The sequence below is a fragment of the Plecotus auritus genome (genome assembly GCF_963455305.1).
Source record: "Plecotus auritus genome assembly, chromosome: 15".
Lineage (NCBI taxonomy): Eukaryota > Metazoa > Chordata > Mammalia > Chiroptera > Vespertilionidae > Plecotus > Plecotus auritus.
Genome location: NC_137781.1, coordinates 439,888 through 448,813, shown reverse-complemented (window position 1 = coordinate 448,813; position 8,926 = coordinate 439,888).

Genomic DNA, 8,926 nt, shown 5'->3' with positions numbered 1-8,926 from the left:
GAGGCAGCGAGAAGAAAGGAGGCTTTGAGGGGCGGGCCCGGGGCTGGGGCGCTGCGGGGCCTGGCGCGCTGGCGCTGGGTCCCCGCTCCGCTCGGTCTCCCTCCGCGCCGGCCTGGAGATGCCCCGCCAGCCCGCGCGCGCTCCCCGCTCCTTTGTTCTGCCGGGCTGGCTGCGCCCGCTGTGCCCGGTTTGCCAGGCGCCTCCCGCAGACAATGAGGCCATGTGGCCGTCACGGGGGGACGGGCTTTCTCGGGAGGCCGCGGGGTGACCACAGGGCTCGAAGGCAGGCGTTCCCCCAGTGCGCCCCTGGACCAGGGAGCGAGCGCCACCGGGGGAGATGGGACCTGGCCGACTGAGAAAGACGAGTGGCAGCAGATGACAGCGCGCTGCGTCCTCCGTGGACGGATCAGCCAACGCCTTTCCTTTGGCGGAGACAAAGGTGTTGGCTTCCTCGCCCGCGCACCCGGCGCTGTCTCCGGGGAGAGGTGCTGACTGGGTCCTTAGGGACGTGCGGCTCCCAGCCACTGACAGCGCTATTTCCTAGGGAGGTTTATGTCACCTACTCTCGTCCCGATGTGGCCATACGTATATTTTTTGTAATTAGCAGGAGAGGAGTTTACTGGAGGAGCCTGGCGTGTTTGTCTTCAAAGGGGATGTTTGATGCGGGGGGAGGGGGGCGAGTCCTCCCGGGGAGCCACCACCCAGATCTCCATATTTTAGTATTTTTTAATATATTTTTTATTATTTCAGAGAGGGAGAGAGAGATAGAAACATCCATGATGAGAGAGAATCACAGATCGGCTGCTCCCTGCACGCCCCACCCTGGGGATGGAGCCCGTAACCAGGGCATGTGCCCTGACCAGGAATCCAACCCTGACCTCCTGGTTCATAGGTCGATGCTCAACCAGGGAGTCACGCGGGCCAGTGAATCTTTGTATATATATTTTTTTGACCTGGTTTATGGACTTAATTTGAGAGTGAGGAGGGAGTGCCCTTGAGGGTTCTTGCTTCTTGCGGGGTGGGGGGGGGGTCCCAGTAAGGGGGTCCCGGCTGGGGAAGGCCAGGGGGAGGCTCCGCTCTGAGCCCCTCCCCCCCTCCACTCCGCTCAGGCAGGGCCTGGAAGCATCCCCACCCCCCCACCAAGGCCTCAGCATTTGCATCTTGCCAACCTAACAGGCTACTTTTTCGCTGCTCGGTTTCTAGGAATTTTTTAAAAATATGTTTTTATTTATTTCAGAGAGGAAGGGAGAGAGAGAGAAAGATCAACGATGAGAGAGAATCACGAATCGGCTGCCTCCTGCACACTCCCTAATGGGGATGGAGCCCCAAACCCAGCCATGTGCCCTTGACCGGAACAGAACCCGAGTCCCATCCGTCCACAGGCCGATGCTCTATCCACGGAGCCACACCAGCCAGGGCCCGGTGCTGTTTTTAAACAGATAATAGACCCAACCCCAGAGCTTCTGGTTAGACTTCCCCAGGCTCCTTTAAGACCCTGGAGTTTAACTACTTTTCCTGACACAGGACCCGTTCCCCAAGGACGTCCCCGATACAGCCGTATTATTATTATTATTATTATTATTATTATTCTTTTGTTAGCACGAGAGATGCTTACAGAGTGTAGTCTCGTCATTGAGGACTTCAGTTAGTTATCATAAAGTCAGAAAAGGCACAGCCCGGCTGGCGTGGCTCAGCAATTGAGCATCCACCTAGGAACCAGGAGGTCAGGGTTCGATTCCTAGTCAAGGGGACACGCCCGGGTGGCGGGCTCCATCCCCAATGGGGGGCGTGCAGGAGGCAGCCAACCCATGATTCTCTCTCATCATGGATGTTCTTTTCTCTCTCCCTTCCTCTCTGAAATTTTATATAATAAAGATGTAATGTGCAAATAGTCCTTATGCAGTGAAGCGTAATGAGTAATGAACGACCGGATCACAGATCAGCAGGAGGGCGGGGCAACGAGCTACAGGCGGGCTCTGGGTGGGGAGGGGTGGAGGGAGCTACAGGAGGGCGGGGCAGCAGGCGGAGCGCTACAGGAAGGTGGCAGCGAGCGACTGGTGCACCAATTTGTGCGCAGGGCTACTAGTCAGTAATAAAAAATACATTTAAAACAAGAAAAGGCAAAAACAACCACAATTAGCGAGGCTGCCTTGCACTAGTTTCCGGGGGCCTCAGCTATGTTTGCCCACAGCTGGCTCCCTTTTGCTGATGAAGTAGCTGGGAAAAGACACACGTTCTCATGAAAAACGTGTCTGTACACTTTCAGTCAGCTGCTCCAACATCACGGAGCACCTGCACGCGCCATCACAGGCACAGAGGACAGTGCTGATGATGCAGGAAGGAAGGAGGGGCTGTCCCTCCCCTTGAACCTGCTCGTGGCCCCGCACAGGAGCACAGTGCGGGTACCTGCCCAGAGAGTAGGGTCCTGGGAAGATGTCCCAGGGGTGGGACATTGCAGTTGTGCTTTTTTTTTTTTTAAATATATTTTATTGATTTTTTACAGAGAGGAAGGGAGAGGGATAGAGAGTCAGAAACATCGATGAGAGAGAAACATAGATCAGCTGCCTCCTGCACACCCCCCACTGGGGATGTGCCCACAACCAAGGTACATGCCCTTGATGGGAATCGAACCTGGGACCCCTGACTCTGCAGGCCAATGCTCTATCCACTGAGCCACACCGGTCAGGGCTCAGTTGTGCTTTCAAAGAATGAGATGTAATAGTTCATTGAGCTTGGTTGAGCATCGACCTAGGAAACAGGAGGTCATGGTTCGATTGATTCCTGGTCAAGGGCACAGGCCCGGATTGCAGGCTTGATCCCCAGTGTGGGGCATGCAGGAGGCAGCTGATCCATGATTCTCTCTCATCGTGGATGTTTCTCTCCCTCTCCCTTCCTCTCTGAAATCAATCCCATCTAATAAGGAGGGAATACACTAATTGACGCTCATGCTATTGCAAAGATGGTGACACCCATAGCCAATAAGGAGGGAATATGCTAATTGACTGTCACACCCTCGATGATGGCTGGGCCCACAGCCAATAAAGAGGGACTATGCTAATTGACTGCCCGCCCTCAAAGATGGCGGTGCCCACAGCCAAGAAGGAGGGAATATGCTAATTGACTGCCATGCCCTCAAAGATGGAAGTGCCCACAGCCACAAGATGGTGGCGCCCAGCACCCTCAGCCCCGCTGGGGTGACAGGCCCGTCAGTCCCCCAGAAGCCCGGGGATGTCTTAAGGTGCAGGCAAGCCTCAGATGGCAGCTGCCCAGCCGCCCAGGGCTGCCCGAGGTTCAGGTAACCAGGGCTGGCCAAGGCTTGCACTGCTGGCAGTGGCAGCAGCAGAGGTGTGATGGAGGCGTCACCTTTCCCTGATCGCCGGGTCGCCTCCCACCCCTGAGGGCTCCCAGACTGTGAGAGGGGGCAGGCCGGGCTGAGGGACCCCCCCGTCATGCCCCGGGCCTCTAGTGCTATGTAATAAAAGCCGAGTGACCGAACAGCGGAATGACCAGAACGACTGGTCAACCAGTCGCTATGATGCGCACTGACCACCAGGAGGCAGACGTTCAATGCAGGAGCTGCCCTCTGGTGGTCAGTGCGCTCCCACAGGGGACCGTTGCTTGGCTGACCGGGATGAGCAGCGGACCCACAGCAGGCTGGTCCCCGCAGGCCACGCCCCCACCAGTGCAGGGTCCCGTGCACCGGGCCTCTAGTATCTATCCATACTAATAAAAGGGTGATATGCTAATTAGACCGGGAGACCTTCCGGACGACCTTCCGGACGACCTTTCAGACAAAGCTGGGGGCCTGGCCGGCCTGCAAACCATCCCCAAATGGCCCTCAGCCCCTCGCCCAGGCCGGCCCCACCCCCCAAGGGTACCCCCACCCTGATCTGGGACCGCCTTCAGGGCAGACCAGCCGGCACCCACCTGTGCACCAGGCCTCTATCCATACTAATAAAAGGGTAATATGCTAATTAGATCAGGAGACCTTCCGGAGACCTTTCAGACAAAGCTGGGGGCATGGCCGGCCTGCAAACCATCCCCAAATGGCCCTCAGCCCCTCGCCCAGGCCAGCCACACCCCCCAGCAGAACCCCACCCCAATATGGGCCTGGTCAGCCTGCATAACACCCCAGGCCCCTTGCCCAGGCCGGCCCCACCCCTCAAGGGTACCCCCACCCTGATCTGGGACCCCCTTCAGGGCAGACCAGCCGGCACCCACCTGTGCACCAGGCCTCTATCTATCTATACTAATAAAAGGGTAATATGCTAATTAGACTGGGAGACCTTCAGGGAGACCTGGACAAAGCCATGGTGGCGGGGCCGAGGCAGAGGTGGTTGGGGGCAATCAGGCCAGGAGGGGAAGGCAGTTGGGGGTGATCAGGCCTTTAGGGAGGCAGTCAGGAGCGAGCAGGCCGGCAGGGGGGCCCATTGGGGGCGAGCAGGCCAGCAGGGGGGCAGTTGGGGGCAATCAGGCCGGTGGGGGGGCAGTTGAGGGCGAGAAGGCCGGCGGGGGGGGGGGGCAGTTGGGGGTGAGTAGGCCAGTAAGGAGAGTGGTTAGGGGCAATCAGGCAGGCAAGCAGGTGAGCAGTTAGGAGCCAGTGGTCCCAGATTGCAAGAGGAATGTCCATCTGCCAGTTTACAGGGATCGGGCCTAAACCGGCCGTCGGACATCCCCCAAGGAGTCCCAGATTGGAGAGGGTGCAGGCCGGGCTGAGGGACACCCCCCAAACGAATTTCGTGCACCGGGCCTCTAGTCTACATAAAAGAATGGGTCCCAGGGCAGGGCCTCTCTTGTCTGACACACACAATAACTTGAAAAATATAAAGTAGCCATTTGCACTATAAAATGGCTATGGAGATCAGCACGATTATTAGCTCCGTTTTATAAATGGGGAAATATGGCAAGTGACCCTCGATATCATTGGACAGGATGGTTATAAACAGTTCTTGTCCGGTTTGGCTCAGTGGATAGAGCGTCGGCCTGCGGACTGAAGGGTCCCAGGTTCGATTCCGGTCAAGGGCATGGACCTTGGTTGCGGGCACATCCCCAGTAAGGGGCATGCAGGAGGCAGCTGATCAGTGTTTCTCTCTCATTGATGTTTCTAACTCTATCTCTCTCCCTTCCTCTCTGTAAAAAATCAATAAAACATATTGTAAAATAAAGAGTTCCTGTCACATTTCTCACTAGCACCTTCCTTGCCTTTTCCTTTCTCCCTCCCTCCCTCCTTCACAGTATATTTTTTAAAAAATATATTTTTGTTGATCTCAGAGATGAAGGGAGAGGAAGGGAAGGAGAGAGAGAGAAACATCCACGATGAGAGAGAATCACCCATCCGCTGCCTCCTGCACGCCCCACACTGGGGATCAAGCCTGCAACCCGGCCATGTGCCCTGACCGGAATCAAACCCGGGACCCTTCAGTCCGCAGGCTGATGCTCTGTCCACGGAGCCACACCACGCGGGGCTGGTGACACAGTATTGAGCCAGCACCCTGTGTGCCAGGTACTGCCCTGACCTGGGGCACAAGGCAGTCCAGGCCAATGAGTCCGGGAGTTACAATCTAATGAGGAGACAGTTAGGGGCGACCAGCTGGCAGGGGAGGGCAGTTAGGGGTGGCCAGGCCGGCAGGGGCGGGCAGATAGGAGTGGCCAGGCCGGCAGGGGCGGGCAGTTAGGGGTGGCCAGGCCGGCAGGGAAGGGCAGTTAGGGGTGGCCAGGCTGGCAGGGGAGGGCAGTTAGGGGTGACCAGGCCGGCAGGGGAGGGCAGTAAGGGGCAATCGGGCTGGCAGGGGAGCAGTTAGGCATCCATTAGGCCAGCAGGGGAGTGGTTAGGAGGCGATCAGGCTGGCAGGCAGAAGCGGTTAGGGGCAATCAGGAAGGCAGGCAGGCAAGTGGTTGGGAGCCAGCAGTCCTGGGTTGTGAGAGGGATGTCTCAGATTGGGGAGGGTGCAGGCTGGGCTGAGGGACACCCCCCGCCCTGTGCACAAATTTCATGCACCGGGCCTCTAGTATATAAAAGCTTAAGCGACCATTACAACCGAATGACAGAAAAGACCAGTCGACCAGTCGCTATGACACACACTGACCACCAGGGGCAGACACTCAATGCAGGACCTGCCCCCTGGTGGTCAGTGCGCTCCCACAGCTAACCTCCCACAGCCGGCCAACCTCCCCCCGTCCCTCCCTCCATCTAGGAGCCGACAGGAGGCCCCGGTTGGCAGCCCGGCAGGCCCATCCCCGATCGGGACTGGGCGAGACGGCCCAATAGGCCCCGATCACTGGCCAGGCCCAGGGTCGTGGCAACCCAGCGCTACTGCTTCCGCTGCAGGCGCGGTACTCCAGCACTGAGCGCTGAGGGGGCTGCGAATCAGGCCCGGAGAGAGGCCTGAAGAGAGAAGCAGGGACTGATCCGTTGAATCTGTGGCAGCTTTTGAATTGCACTTGCCTCTCCCTTTCTCTCCCAGTCTGGCCAGCAGCCGCGTCTCCATTTCTCTCCTGGCCTCCACTGGGGCTGCTGATCAGCCCGCCCATTGACAGGCCCGGAGACACTGACTGGCATAGAAACTGAACAATCAGAACCAAATCTGGGTGCTGTAAAGAACCAATGGCTGCCTAGAAGGAGGAGCTTCTGATGCTGACTGGCACAGAAACCAACCAATCAGAACCAAATCTGGGTGCTGTGGGGAGCCAATGGCTGCCTAGGAGGCAGAGCTTTTGATGCTGACTGGCATAGAACCTGACCAGTTAGAACCAAATTGGCCAGCAGAGGAGGGCAGTTGGGGGCGAGATCAGGCCAGCAGGGGAGGGCAGTTGGGGGCGAGATCAGGCCAGCAGGGGAGGGCAGTTATGGGCGATCAGGCAGGCAGGCAGGTGAGCAGTTAGGAGCCAGCGGTCCCAGATTGTGAGTGGGGTGTCCGACTGCCAGTTTAGGCCCGATCCCACAGGGGCAGTCAGACATCGCCCAAGAGGTCCCCATTTGGAGAGGGTGCAGGCTGGGCTGAGGAAACGCCCCCCTTCCGTGCACGAATTTCGTGCACCGGGCCTCTAGTCTATATATAAAAGAGTATATCCAAGGACATCAGGGTCCCCCAAAAGGTCTGGAAATGGGATTCAGCTTATAACCATTGGTTTTGCATGAAATTCTTGGGGGGCATAGCTTACTGGTATGCATCTGAGATGCAGCTGCCATGGAGGTCCCACACTCCCACAGCCCATCTTTAGGCAAAAGCAGATGATGAGCTGCAGCCTTTCCCCTCCCCCTGCCTGAGCGGCTGGTCCCAGGCCTCGGGCACAGCCAGGCCTGGCTACTATTTACACATGCGCATCTCTGCACCCCTTCTCCCAACCTTTGACCTTTGTGAAAAATTAACATACACATCACCCCGTGCCTGAGGAGCACCTAACTGAACTCTTAGGAGCGAGAAGAAAAGCATGTTCTCTCTCTGAATTGTGTTTACAGTTTGTGTGGTGTTGGTTGTGGGCTCTTCACTGCAGTTAGAGGCCCAGTCCAGGAATTCATGCACGGGTGGGGTCCAGCCAGCCCGGCCCCAATTGGGGTGGATCGGGGCTGGGCCTGTTGGGAGGAAGAGATGGCAGGAGGGTGGCTGGCTGGCCCACCAGATCGGGGCACGATCAGGGCCGGGCCAACTGGGGGAAGGGGCCGCGGGTGATTGGCTGGCGGGCCCCAACCCCCATTAGAGTTGGGGTGCTGATTGGGAGCGGGGCCAGTCACGGGGAGGGGCTGTGGTTGTGAGCTGGCCAGCCCAGTCTCCAAATGGGGTAAGGGGTGACAATCGGGGTGCCAGCGGAATGGGGGAGGGGCGGTGGGTGCTTGGCCAGCTGGCCCTGCCCCTGATGGGGTGGGGGGGCCAATCTGGGGTGGGGCCAGGCGGGGGGGGGAAGGGCTGCAGGGAGTTGGTGGGCTGGCCCTGTTGGGGTGGGGGAGTGCGATCAGGGGCAGGCTGGCTGGGGGGAGGGGCCACCAGGTTGGCCAGCCAGCCCCACCCCCTGATCGGGCAGGTTTGCTGGCCACAGTGGGCATCAAAGCGACTGGTTGTTACGGTCGCTATGGTCGCTGGCTTTATATATATATAGATGTGTCCAAGAAAGTTTCTTTATTATTATTATTACTAGTGGCCTGGTGCACGAAATTCATGCACATTAAAAGGGGATTAATTAGAGGAAATAATTTAATATTGCTATTTGCCCTTTATAATAGAAGTGTCAGAGATGAAAGAAAATTAGTAAAATGTATATGAAAACCTCCTTCCTGTCAGAGTCTGGGGCACACCACAGGACCCAGAGTAAAGTCCCCGCCCACCCCTATGCACTTCAAAATCGCGTTAGAGCCAGACCCGGCCGGCCCCCCCCCCCATTGGACTAGATCCAGACCAGGCCAGTCCCACCCTTGTCAAGCCCCGCCGGGCAGGGGACATAGCCTCAGGTCCCCTGGCCCAGTGCCAGGATGAGGGGCCTGGCCTGAGGTCCCCCAGCCCAGACCGGGGTGGGGGACATGCCTTGAGGTCCTCCATCAAGCCCCGCCAGGTGGGGGACATGGCCCGAGGTCCCCCGTCAAGCCCCACCAGCAGGGGGGTGCAGTCTCAGGTCCCCTGGCCCGGTACTGGGGCAGGGAGCGAGGCCTGAAGTCCCCGTCAAGCCCCGCTGGGTGGGGGGTGCGGTCTGAGGTCCCCCGGCCTGGTCCTGGTGTGGGGGGCATGGCATCAGGTCCCCTGGCCTGGCGCTGGGGTGGGGGGCATGGCCTCAGGTCCCCTGTCAAGCCCCACGGGGGCAGGGGAAGGCATAGCCTCAGGTCCTGCTGATTGCTTGTTAAGGCTCCTTATGGGAACTTGGCCTCAGCTGTGGGTGCAGCCATCTTTGTGACGGAGTGATGGTCAATTAGCATATCCCCTCTTTATTAGGTAGGATT